Source organism: Oryctolagus cuniculus, chromosome 3 (assembly GCF_964237555.1).
Source record: "Oryctolagus cuniculus chromosome 3, mOryCun1.1, whole genome shotgun sequence".
NCBI classification, from domain to species: domain Eukaryota; kingdom Metazoa; phylum Chordata; class Mammalia; order Lagomorpha; family Leporidae; genus Oryctolagus; species Oryctolagus cuniculus.
In genome coordinates, this window is record NC_091434.1 from 36,404,424 (window position 1) to 36,417,570 (window position 13,147).

Here is a 13,147-nt window from a genome sequence, read left to right on the forward strand (position 1 = left end):
ATAAATCTTTTTTTAAAAAAAGTACCAAAGAGTATGATGTCTTACATGAAAAAATATATATGAAGCTATTTCCAAAAGTTGGAAGAAAAATGGAATTTCAAGTCAATATGAAGGACAGATACTTGTACAGCAGTTAAGATGTCGCTTGGGACGGCAGCATTCCATCCTGCAGTGCCTGGGTTTGCGTCCTGCTCCGCTTCAATTCAGGCTTCCTACTAATGCACATCCCGGGAGACATCTGGTGATGGCTCAGGCATTAGGTCGCTGCCTTCCGTGATGGAGACCTCTACTGAGTTCCAGACTCCTGGCTCTGGCCTGGCCTGGCTTGGCCCATCCTAGTTGTTGCAGGTATTTGGGAATGAACTTTTAGATAGAAAATCTCTCCCTCTCTCTCTCTCTCTGCCTTTCAAATACATAAAAATAGATTACAAATTTTTTAATATAATGTGAGATTGATTAATAGACACTAAGTTATCTCAAGAGTAAAAAATTCGAGGATTCATTTACACGGTAGGTTGATGTAAATAATGTGCTGTATATTTCCTATCTAAACAAAACTAAAAGAATTTTGAGTGTTTTACCATCAAGAAACATTAAATATGGGGCTGGTGCTGTGGCGCAGCAAGTTAATGCCCTGGCCTGAAGCGTCAGCATCCCATATGGGCACTGATTCGAGACTCAGCAGCTCCACTTCCCATCCAGCTCTCTGCTATGGCCTGGGAAAGCAGTAGAGGATGGCCCAAGTCCTTGGGCCCCTGCACCCTCATGGAAGATCTGGAAGAAGCTCCTTGCTGCTGGCTTCGGATCGGCACAGCTCTGGCCATGTGGCCAATTGGGGAGTGAACCAGCAGATAGAAGACCTCTCTCTCCCTTGCTCTCTCTCTCCCTCCCTTCCTCCCTCTCTTCTCTCTGTGTAATTTTGATTTCCAAATAAATAAATAAATCTTAAAAAAAAGATTAAATGTTTGAGGAGATGGATATATTTACACTGATTGAATTTTACACAATGTATATATATATATATATATATATATCCAAGCATCACATGCTACTCCATAAATATGTACAATTTTTATATGTCAAAATATTTAAATTTTAAGAAAAAAGATAAGTATATTTCCATGAACTTTGTTTTTAAGATTTTGTTTATTTAAGAAGTAGAATTACAGACTGAGAGAGGGAAAGGCAGAGAAAAAAGTCTTCCATCCACTGGTTCACTCCCCAAATGGCCACAATGGCAGGAGCTGAGCCCTTCCAAAGTCAGGAGCCAGGAGCTTCTTCCAGGTCTCCCACATAAGTGCAGGGGCCTAAGCACTTGGGTCATTTTCCACTGCTTTCCCGGGGCCATTAGCAGAGAGCTGGATCAGAAGAGGAGGAGCCCAGACACAAACCAGCACCCATATGGGATGCTAAGCAAAGGCTTAGCCCACTACACCACAGCACTGGCCGCTCCACAAGCTTTTTGAAGAACTCTAGTATGTATGTACTAAATGTACACTAAATGCGTGAAGAGAGATCTGGAAAGATGGTTTCCAAAGAGTTAACACTGGTCAGGAAGCAGGATAACTTTTTTTTACCAGAAACCTTTTATTTAAGGTAAACAAATTTCATTCATTTAATAAATACAACTTTTAGGAACATAGTGATTCTTCCCACCTTACCCATACTCCTACCTTCCTTCCTCCTCCCTCTCCTATTCCCATCCTGATTTTTTACTAAGATCTGTTTTTAATTAACTTTGTATACATAAGATTAACTCTATACTAAGTAAAGAAGTCAACAAATAGTATGAAAAAAAAACTGTTCCTCAACAGTCAAGACAAAAGTTGTTCAAAGTCTTCACATCTCAAAGGGTCAATTTCACTTCTATAGTTTACCTTTTAGGTGTTCTACTAGTTACCATAGATCAGGGAGAACATATAGTATTGTCCTTTGGGGACTGGCTTATTTGACTAAGTATGTTGTTTTCCAGTTTCATCCATTTTGTTGCAAACGACAGGATTTCTTCTTTTTATGGCCTAGCATGTGGTCTATTATAGAGAAAGTTCCAGGCACTGGGGAGAGGAATGTATATTCTGTAACTGTAGGATAAAAAAGTTTTGTAGGTATCTTTTGTAGGTATCCATTTGGTCTATAGTATTGATTAACTGTTGTTTCCGTGATAACTTTCTGTCTGGTTGATCTGTCCATTGCTGAAAGTGGGGTATTGAAGTCCCCTATTACTGTTGTATTGAAGTCTATGTTTCCCTTTAGATCCATTAACACTTCTTTTCAATAGCCAGGTGCCCTATAATTGGGTGCATATACGTTTATTATAGTCACTTCTTCCTATTAAGTTGATCCCTTAATCAGTATTAGTGCCCTTCTTTGTCTCTTTCAGCAGCTTTTGTGATAAAGTCTATTTTGCCTGATATTAGGATGGCTACACCAGCTCTATTTTGGTTTCTGTTAGTATTGAATATCTTTTTCCATCCTTTCACTTTCAGGTCTGTGTGTATCTTTGTTGGTGAGATGTGTTTCTTGTAGGCAGCAAATAGATGGATCTTTTTTTAAAGATTTATTTATTATTTGAAATTCAGAGTTACACACAGAGAGAAGGAAAGGCAGAGAGAGAGAGAGAGAGAGAGAGGTCTTCTATCTGATGGTTCACTCCCCCAATTGGCCACAATGGCCAGAGTTGTGCCAGTCCGAAGCCAAGAGCCAGGAGATTCTTCTGGGTCTCCCACACAGGTGCAGGAACCCAAGGACTTGGGCCATCTTCTACTGCTTTCCCAGGCCATAGAAGAGAGCTGGATGGGAAGTGGAACAGCCAGGACTCGAACCAGCACCCACGTGGGATGTTGGCACTACAAGCAACACCTTTACCCACTATGCCATAGCACTGGCCCCAGGTCTTGTTTTTTAATCCATTCAGTCTTTTTTTTATGTTTTATTTATTTATTTATTTGACAGGTAGAGTTACAGACAGTGAGACAGACAGAGCGAAAGGTCTTCCTTCCATTGGTTCACTCCCCAAATGGCTGCTACGGCCAGCACTGAGCTGATCCGAAGCCAGGAGCCAGGTGCTTCCTGCTGGTCTCCCACGCCCTCCACTGCCCTCCCAGGCCACAGGAGAGAGCTGGACTGGAAGAGGAACAGCTGGGACTAGAACCAACGCCCATATGGAATGCTGGTGCCACAGGCAGAGGATTAACAAAGTGAGCCACGGTGCCGGCTGGCCAGTCTATCTTTTAACTGGAGAGTTGAGGCCATTTACATTCAAGGTGACTATTGGTAAGTAACGATTTTGCCCTGCCATTTTTCCATAAGTATTCCTATTGTTACTTTGGATTTCCTTTGTACTTTTACTGGGAGATTTTCTGTCTTCATATTCTTTTATAAAGATGACCATGTTTATGTGTTTCTGTGTTTCTGTGTGTAGCACATCCTTAAGCATCTTTTGTAAGGCTGAATGAGTGGTGACAAGTTCCTTCAATTTCTGTTATGGAAGGTCTTTATTTCATCTTCATTCATAAATGAGAGTTTTGCAGGATACATATTCTGGATTGACAGTTTTTTTCTCTTAAGACTTGGAATATATCTCCCATTCTCTCCTAGCCTGTAGGGTTTCTGATGAAAAACCTGCTGTGACTCTAATTGAAGATCGATCTCTGAAAGTAATCTGACATTTCTGTCACGCACATTATAGAATCTTTTCTTTATGTTTTACTGTAGTGAGTTTGACTACAGTGTGTCATGGTGAAGATCTTTTCTGATCATGTCTATTAATTTTATGTGCTTCCTGTGTTTGGATGTCCCTTTCATTCTCCAAATTAGGGAAATTTTCTGTTATTATTTCACTAAAAAGGCCTTCTAACACATTCCCTATTTCCACACCTTCAGGAACTCCTCTAAGACCTATATGCTGGGTCGCTTGATAGTATCCCATAAATCTCCAACACAGTTTTTTAGTTTTCTAATATCTTCTTTCTTTTGCTCTAACTATAAAATTTCCAGAGATTTGTCTTCTAACTTGGATCTTCTTTCTTCCTATTCACCAAGTCAGTTGTTAAGGTTTTTCACCACAGTTTTTATTTGATCTATTGAATTCTTCATTTCCAATATTTCATTTTGATCTCTTTTTTAAAAGATTGATTTATTTTCTTTGAAAGGCAGAGTTTCAGTGAGCCAGAGACCGAGAGAGAAAGAGAGATAGAGAGAGAGGTCTTCCATGAGCTGGTTCACTCTCCCAGATGGCTGCAATGGCTAGAGCTGAGCCAATCCGAAGCCAGCAGCAAGGAGCTTGTGCCAGGTTTCCCACATGATTTCAGTGGTCCAAGGACTTGGGCCATCCTCCACTGCTTTCCCAGGCCATAGCTGAGAGCTGGATTGGATGTGGAGCAGCTGGAACTGGAACTGGCACCCATATGGGATGCCAGCACTGCAGGTGGAGGCTTTACCCACTACACCACAGCACTGGCCCCTTGATTTATCTTTAAAATCTCAATTTCATTGGAAAATTTTCATATGTTTCATGTATGAATTTCTCTAATTCATGGATTTGCTAATGATTACTTCTAAGTAATCCTTTGATAATTTTTTTTAAATTCTGTTTCTGGCATTTCTTCAATCTCTCATCTTCACATTCTAGTACTGAAGTGTTGTAGTGTTCCTTTGGGGGCATCATGTTGTCTTCCTTATTCTTGTTTCTTGAATTGGTACATCTATTTTTAGGCGTTTGTGGAAATACTTGCTGGTATTTTTTTTTTCCCTTTGATGGCTTTTATATTTAGACTATGCCTCTGTGGCTTAGTTGAGTGTCCACTCTTTCAGTAAATACCCAGAGGCATGAACTGGGTGTAGCCAGAGAATTCTGCTCAGTGCTCCAGGGTGAGGAGAGTGTCCAAGGTGACACCCAAGTTGGGCATGGTAAACCTCTTCTTTTTTTTTTTTAATCAGAGAAGTTTGATCTGCTCTGTTGGCATAGTCTCATGTCCACCCCCTCTCCTCCAAGGAGACCAATGTCTGGGCACTAGCTCCAGTGGGTACAATATGCATCTGTGCTGCCACAAGAACCATACAAAGGATCCCTGCATACCTCAGTGTGAGCACGGATCCCAAAGCAATTACCCTCACCAGGAAATCAGGGAGCCTTGAGTGTATGGAGCCACCCACAGTGACTGTCCAGAGACCAAGCCACACCCTGTGCCCTCCCATGCAGCCACAGTCCTTAGCACACAAGGCTCCCACAGTCATGAGCACCCAGCCCCCTGTCAGTTCTCCCAGCCAGACTCAGGCAACTCCTCTCAGCTGGTTGCTGGGCTCTCAGACACAAGCTGGTGCAGCTGTTACATAAGTCCAAAATGGTGGCTTCCCTCTCTCGGCTAATGACAGGATGCTGGTGCTGGGTGGTCGGGGAGAGAGAAACATGCCCCTGTTTTTTTCCTCTAGGTTGGCAAGGTACACCATCCCCTACAAGGCTCCAAGTCGGACCTATGCCAGGCTCTTCCTGCAATTTTATCACCAGTGGCTTGGGCTGCTGCAGTCTGGTCTCAACTCACTCTCCAAAGCTGGTGCTGAGGCTCTCAGCTGCTGGGGTCCTGAACTGTGCGTGTTCACATCCTCCACATAGATCCACAGTGTCCCTCTAATTTGCATGGAGTTTCCTCTGCCGTTTGCAGAGGAACTAGCTCTTCCCTGAGGTTGCACCCTCTCCACTTTTTCCTAACTATCTTCCCCTAGTCTAGAGCAGCAAGCTCCCTCCCTATTCCGCCATATTGGAATATAACTTACTTTTTAAATACTTTTCTGTATTGCTTGCATCTTCTGTACCAATCTATTATTTTTGTAATCTGGACAGAAAAACAAGAAAACAGCATAAATTTGTTGAGGAAAGGGAACATACTTCCTTTTAGACTTGCATATTATAAAGTGATATATTCCAGAAATAAAATTTCAAAATATATTTCTATTGAATTAGCAGTAACTCACCTTGAACAAAGCATTTTCTTCATCAGATAATAGATTCGAACTTGCTTTGTGCATTTGTCATTGTCAGAAATTCACAACCACCTCAAAGTTTGAGACATGAAGTTAGGCTTGGCTATCTTACTCTTCCATGCAAACCAACAGTCAAAGAGCAAAAGGTTTCCTTTAACACATAATGCATACTCCAGCAAGGAAAATGTCAGTCTTTGCTTTTTATTTAGATCTACCCTAGCGGCAACAAGGAATAAAATATCATTCACTCCTAGGGCTTTTCTATGATGATTCTGCTAACGTTTAACCTGGTTTCATGCCAAAGAGCCCAAGCAGCTGAAAAAAACATGCTGAACTTTTGTTCTCCTTTTCTTCTTTCTTGAGTAGTGATTCTGTGTTTACAAACTAAATACCAAGAAAGTCCAGAAAGCACTCCCAGCTTTGCATGCCTTCTAATACATACTTCTAAACCCAGTTCAACTAAGGACATAGCTATTACAAATTCATTTAATTAAGAATAGAAAGACATGCATCACTGCTCATTGATGGAAGAAACCAATTTGCAAAAGATGCTTGGGATATGATTTCCTCTGCTACAAAATATGACTTCCTCTGCTACAAATACAAAATTAGTTGTATTCTACGGCTCCCATCTACAGTTCTATTATTTGCACTTCCAGGAAGTATGCTCTTGAGGGCTGGAAAGTTGTGCAGTCCTCAATAGTGGATATTTCAGAACAGAATTTATTCCAATTATGGGAGCGAACTGATTAGGTCAGGAGTATGGGTTCTTGCTGCATTCCTGTCATTCCTAAGAGAGCACAATTATCATTTTCTAAAATATGCTTAAATGGATTTGATGTAAACAGTCTCATGCCAGGAGTGGAGATGTCATGAAAATATATACAACTCGGCAACGAGAAGTGGAAAAAAGAGCATCGTGGGGTTGGGGCGGGGGGGGAGGTGAAATGAAAGAAAAAAATTTTTTTTTAATAGAAACTGTAGAAAACAGGGACTTGAGACTTTTCTTATAAGTTAAATTGAGGGGAAATAGCCAGAAAAGGGAAGGCCAGTCTTTATAAGAAAAACTAGAGAGAGGTTTGTGCAACTCATACTTTTATCATGAATTTTCCTAAATCGTCCCAGAGCCGCCTCTCTGGCAACTTGAACCATTCTTACCACCCTTCAAATCAATGATATATCATTCACAATTTCCAAAATAAAGAAAATCCTTAAACCTCATACACATATCTGAGGTTAGAAACCAAATCATTTCCTATAAAAGCATGTAATTTTCATGTTGCCCAGAGTCAAAATGGAAAAAAAAATGTTCTCGGACTCTCAAATATTTCACCCTTTAGTGCAAGTTAAATATATGACTCATTGCAGGAAATTTCTAGAAGTTTCTCCAACAGTAAACCCTCACTTATATTCTGGGATGTAGGAAAGAATGACTTTGTTGAATATCTTGAAAATTAAGTGGAGGGGAAGTGGGTTGTTGAGCAGAACAGTGGACGGGAGCCTGGTGGCCTGGGAGCCGCTTGTCCAGAGCATGAGCTTGATCGCTTCAGACAACCTCTGGACGTCACTTTTTTCAACAGTCTGTCTTCAGAATCAGAGTTAGAACATGAGGGTCAGAATGATCTCATTTTAAATCCCATCCCAGTTACTTACCGAGTGTGGGGAGATCTGAGCAGTTTTCTTTCTTTGTATTTGAGTCTGTCTCATTTTCTAAAATAGGATAAAAGCATCCATTTCATAGAGTCATTCATAATAAAGAAACAGAGCCCACTACTTTATAATATCTTTTGAGTTCAATGATTTTCATTCACTTTTTAAAACTTTTGAATTGCAGTGTAGTTTGCATTCAGTAAAGGAAACAGATGAAACCATTTTTTTTTTTTTTGTATTCACTGCTCAGAGACACAGTATAGAACATTTACAGCACCCAGAATATTCCTGCAGGCCACCTCCAATCACTACCCTTCGAGAGTCGCCATTAATCTGACTTCCACCATTAACACTACTCTGAAGTATTTTTAAATTATATGACAAGGAAATGACAGTATATCTGTTCCAAGGAATAAAAAAATCAGTAGTTGAACTAAGTAGAGTTGTATAATAATTCCGTATTATATGTGGGATATACATTTCAAGACCCCCAGTGGGGGATATGTTCCACACCTCCAGTAATGCCTCAAACTGTGGATGGTTCTGAACTTATAGGCAAACATGGTGATAGCTTGACATTGGACCTGATAACTATGATTGACTACTAAGTGACTAAAGGGTGGGGAACACATAGCATGGATCACTATTAAAGGGATGAGTCACATTCCCAGGGAAGGATGGGGCAAGCTAGCATGAGAGTTATTCCCTGCCTGCAACTTAAGACTTCCAACTTTATTTCTGGAGTTTTCCATTCAATATTTTTGGACCCTAGTTGACTGCAGGTAATTGAAATTAAAAAAAAAAAAGCAATAAGGGAGAGACTGCTGTATACACTAACGCGGAAAATTCCTGATAAATTGTTCTGTGTTACTGATGTAATTGAGAATCAATGACAGAAATGATAATAGAGAGATGGGAAAGGGAAAGAAGAGGAAGAAGAATATCGTAGGTACAGCTCTTTGTCTTTGAGTCAAAGGGGTCCTCACTTGGCAAAGGAAGAAAATAAATTGAAGTCCATCTCCGGCCACCAAAACTAGAATCCCAGTGGGAAGCGCTGAGGGACCACCTGCTTCCTCTCCCCATCCTGAGCTGAAACTCCTCCTCCTGATCCACGAGGGCCCCACCGTCCCTACCTGCAGCCAGAGAGCTGCAATGAAAGGCAGGGAGCCCTGTGGCTTCAGATTATTACAGCCTTGCCGTGCAATCATATGGATGCCAGCTCTGTAGTCTATCCTAAAAGCCATAATCAGAGGTGGTCTCCGCGGATATGCAGTGGGTGAGTGCAGCTTCAGAGAGCCGGGTGACTTTACCTGGCAACCGGCCAAAACCAGGCAAAGGGAGCAAGGCCTGCTCTCAGAAATTTCTGTCCCTACTAAATTTGCCTGTATATCTTCGAACTAATTTTTATTATTTATTGTTATTATTTCAAAGAGTAATAGGCTTGTTTTCCAAATAATATAAAAGCTGATATTTGAGTATCAACTCCATTCTTCCTTTGTGGGTAAACGTCAATGGGTGGGCAAGTGGTGGCTGTACTTTAACCCTCTTTTTTGAAGGATTTATTTTATTTATTTGAAAGGCAGAGTTACAGAGCGAGAGGGAGAAAGTGACCTTCCATCTGCTGATTCACTCCCCAAATGGCCACAATGGCTGGGGCTGGGCCTGGCTGAAGCCAGGATCCTGGAACTTGATCTCCGTCTCCCACATTGGTGTCAGGGGCCCAAGTACTTGGGCCGCCTTCCTCTGCTTTCCCAGGTGCATTAGCAGGGAGCCGTGGAGCAGCAAGGACTTGAACTGGTGCACATCTGGGAAGCTGGCATCACAGGCAGCGGTTTAACCTCTGTGCCACTATGAGGGCCCCATACTTTTTCTTTCTCAGGTACCAGCATGAGCCTTGAGACATCCTTGTCCCCAGTTCCCGCAGTCCAGAGCCTTCCCTTCTCCAGGGTGATGCAAGCAGCTTCCTTTGCTGTGCTCCCCTTACGTGTGGGGATGGGAAACAACCAATGATTTCTTACAGTGACCCTTCAGATCAGCTGGGCCTATATTCGCTAAGCTAAATGACCCCACATCTTTTTGGCCCTTCTTCACCGTCCTTCTTTTCCAAGCCATAATTACATTTCTGCTCTTCTCTGGAGCTCTGCCAGCTCCCCACATATTCCTTAAAGGGGAGACACAAAGTAGCCACGGCTGGGGTGAGACCAGTGCGGGGAAAAGCTGACAGACCACTTCCTGCCGCTTGCCTTCTGTATGTCCCACGACTTTATTAGCTTTAGAAATACACGGCCCTTACTGAACTAATTCTATCATGGCTGCCGGGTCCAAGTTGAAGTGCAGCTTTCCCCACCTTGTGTCTCAGCATGTTGATGTTGTCCCGTCGCCTTTTTTGCGCTTATGCTTTTGAGCTTTTCGTCTAATTCAAGATGTCTTACTTACCCGATGCATTGTCTGGGGCTCTTCATATTTCATCCCTCCTTTCTCTGCTTTCTCCCAGAAGTTTCACCATGGCGGGATGCGCCCTCCCAGAAGCCACTCCACCCATCAAGGGTACTGACACGCTCCCTGTCGCCCCACACCAGCCACAAGGCGAGTGTTGCGGACACTACGGTGAGAACCACCATGGTTTATTGGGAAGATAGTGCTGGGAAATGTGACGTCCTTTTATTATTTCTCACAGCAGCCATGGGAGCCATAATAATAGGATCTTCTTATTCCCATTTTATTAAAATCCTGAGATTAAATAATTTTATTTTATTATTTTTTTTTTTTTTTTTTGACAGGCAGAGTGGACAGTGAGAGAGAGAAACAGAGAGAAAGGTCTTCCTTTACCGTTGGTTCACCCTCCAATGGCCGCCGCGGCTGGCGCGCTGTGGCCGGCGCACCGCGCTGATCCGAAAGTAGGAGCCAGGTGCTTCTCGTGGTCTCCCATGGGGTGCAGGGCCCAAGCACTTGGGCCATCCTCCACTGCACTCCCTGACCACAGCAGAGAGCTGGCCTGGAAGAGGGGCAACCGGGACAGAATCCGGCGCCCCGTCCGGGACTAGAACCCGGTGTGCCGGCGCCGCAAGGGAGATTAAATAATTTGCCAGTGGTCACCGAGCAAGTGCGAGATTCAAACACGAGTGTATCTGCCTACAGAGCGTCCTGTCCACACTGCCCTGAAACCAGTGCTCACTAGCATTTGCGTGTCACCACCGCGCACGTGTGACTGTGGGGCTTCCCTGTGGCTTACCTCCTCAGCCCACGACAATCGTGGCTGCCTGGCAGACTTGGGAAAGGAAACAAAGGGAAGAAAAGAAAGAGTAAAAGCAAAAGAGAATAGCGGAGAGAAGGCAAACAGGAAGGCAAGGAAAATGAGGCGTGGTTGAAGGTCAAGGTCACGGTAATGAGTTTTTCAAGATCCCTGTTCTTCCTGATTGGAAAAGTAATAATGTACCACAGCAACAAATTATTGTGCGGTCCTGACAGAATGTAGCACACGTCTCCTACATTCTCCTGGACGCGAAGCAACAATTATCCAACGGTGGACAGGAGAAATACGGTCAGAGAAAATCCCCTAATGAGGTGTATTTGTTTAATTGGTAGTGCTTCCCCTCTTTTTTTTTTTGACAGGCAGAGTAGACAGTGAGAGAGAGAGACAGAGAGAAAGGTCTTCCTTTGCTGTTGGTTCACCCTCCAATGGCCGCCAGAGCCGGCGCGCTGCGGCCCGCGCACCGCGCTGATCCGATGGCAGGAGCCAGGAGCCAGGTGCTTCTCCTGGTCTCCCATGGGGTGCAGAGCCCAAGCACCTGGGCCATCCTCCACTGCACTCCCTGGCCACAGCAGAGAGCTGGCCTGGAAGAGGGGCAACCGGGACAGAATCCGGCGCCCCAACCGGGACTAGAACCCGGCGTGCCGGCGCTGCTAGGCGGAGGATTAGCCTAGTGAGCCGCGGCGCCGGCCAGTGCTTCCCCTCTTAATTTACCCCCACATTGATGATCGTATGGTGACGGAGCTGCAGGTGCACGTAGACACCTAGAAAAAGGACTGGAAGGTCCCACAGAACTGCTGCCGGAGGGGTGGGGGTGAGGGGGGCGTGGTGCGGCTCTCAATACCATTTGTGTCTTTTAATGCAAGATGTTTGTCCACCACATGAGATTAGCATATTTAAAAGCAAAAAAAGGAGGGGTCGTTTTCAATATTTCATGGGCCCAAAACCTAGCAATAAAACCTTGAAAGAAACATGGTTTAAACAGGAAAAAAATACTCTCCCATCTGTGGACAAAGTATTAAGGAAAATACCATAAAATAAAATTTAATAAGAAATGTGCATTTAGAGAAGGTTGGCTTTTAAAAATTGATTCTCTGAAATCAATTTTTAAAACTCTTAAGCAGAAATGGAATGTTCAGTTCTCAATCAATATCAGTCCTACAAACCCAATATTATTAGGAAGAGTGACCCAAATGTTAAACTTTTCCTCAAGGATTAGATGAACTTTCTGTACTGTTAAAAAAATGTCCTACTTTTACAATTCTGACTAAAGCTAGGCCCATACTAAATCAAATAAGGACTACTTGAGATTTTTAAAACTTGCGTTATGAGTTTTCTAATAACCTTAACCTTACAGATCTCAGTAACATTTTTAGAGGCACTTGAGACATTTATCCATGTCTATTTAGATGTTGACAGCTAGAGAAATTTATTATGTAGCTGCTCTGATTGACATGTTCATCTCATGGAATAAAGACATTTGTTGAACTTTCTAAACAAAATGGTTTCAAGATTTCTCAATAGTCTTTTTAAGGCGGCTTGTCTCTGTAATCTGCTTGCATGCAGAAATAAATCCATCTCAATCAGTGCCTGGCCAAAGTTTAAACTTAAAAATAGACTCAACAGTTAATCAATAGGTTGATCTGCTGATGCAGTAGGGGATGGCTAGGCCTGAGCAGAGGCCATTCTGCTAAAACAGTAAACAACCTCTTCTGATGTAATTCAGCATAAAGAATCCAGCCTAAAATAAAAGCTCATCACACAGATTTGGTTTTATGCAGGTCCTCAAGAAATGTTTGCTGAAACTGATGTTGGATCAAATACGTGTGTATTAAGTTCCCCTGTTGCGTGATGTGATGTCCACACAAAAATAGGTCACGTCTACAGTTAAGCTATTCTCTGTTTGTCTGCCACAGAATTTCTTTAACACCACGATGTTTTTTATTAGGTAGTGTAAAAAAAAAGTGAACATTATAAATCTAAAGCCCAAACCAAAATTAATATTCTCTGAGTTAATAGCTAATCTTTGTTCAGGGAAGTGTAATAATGAGAAAGAACTATAAATTGTTCTCTGCAATCTATAAGGAATTACCTTGATTTAAGCATGATCTAATTAGGCCACCTTCTGGGTGATCCTGCATTGGGCTTTTAATTTGTAAGAACAAGTTTTAAAAGAAATTTTAACAGCAAACAACTACTCTAGGCTTTTTTCTTACAAAGCTACATGAGTTTGTATCATCTACAAGCTCAGAATACTTGGGAATCATT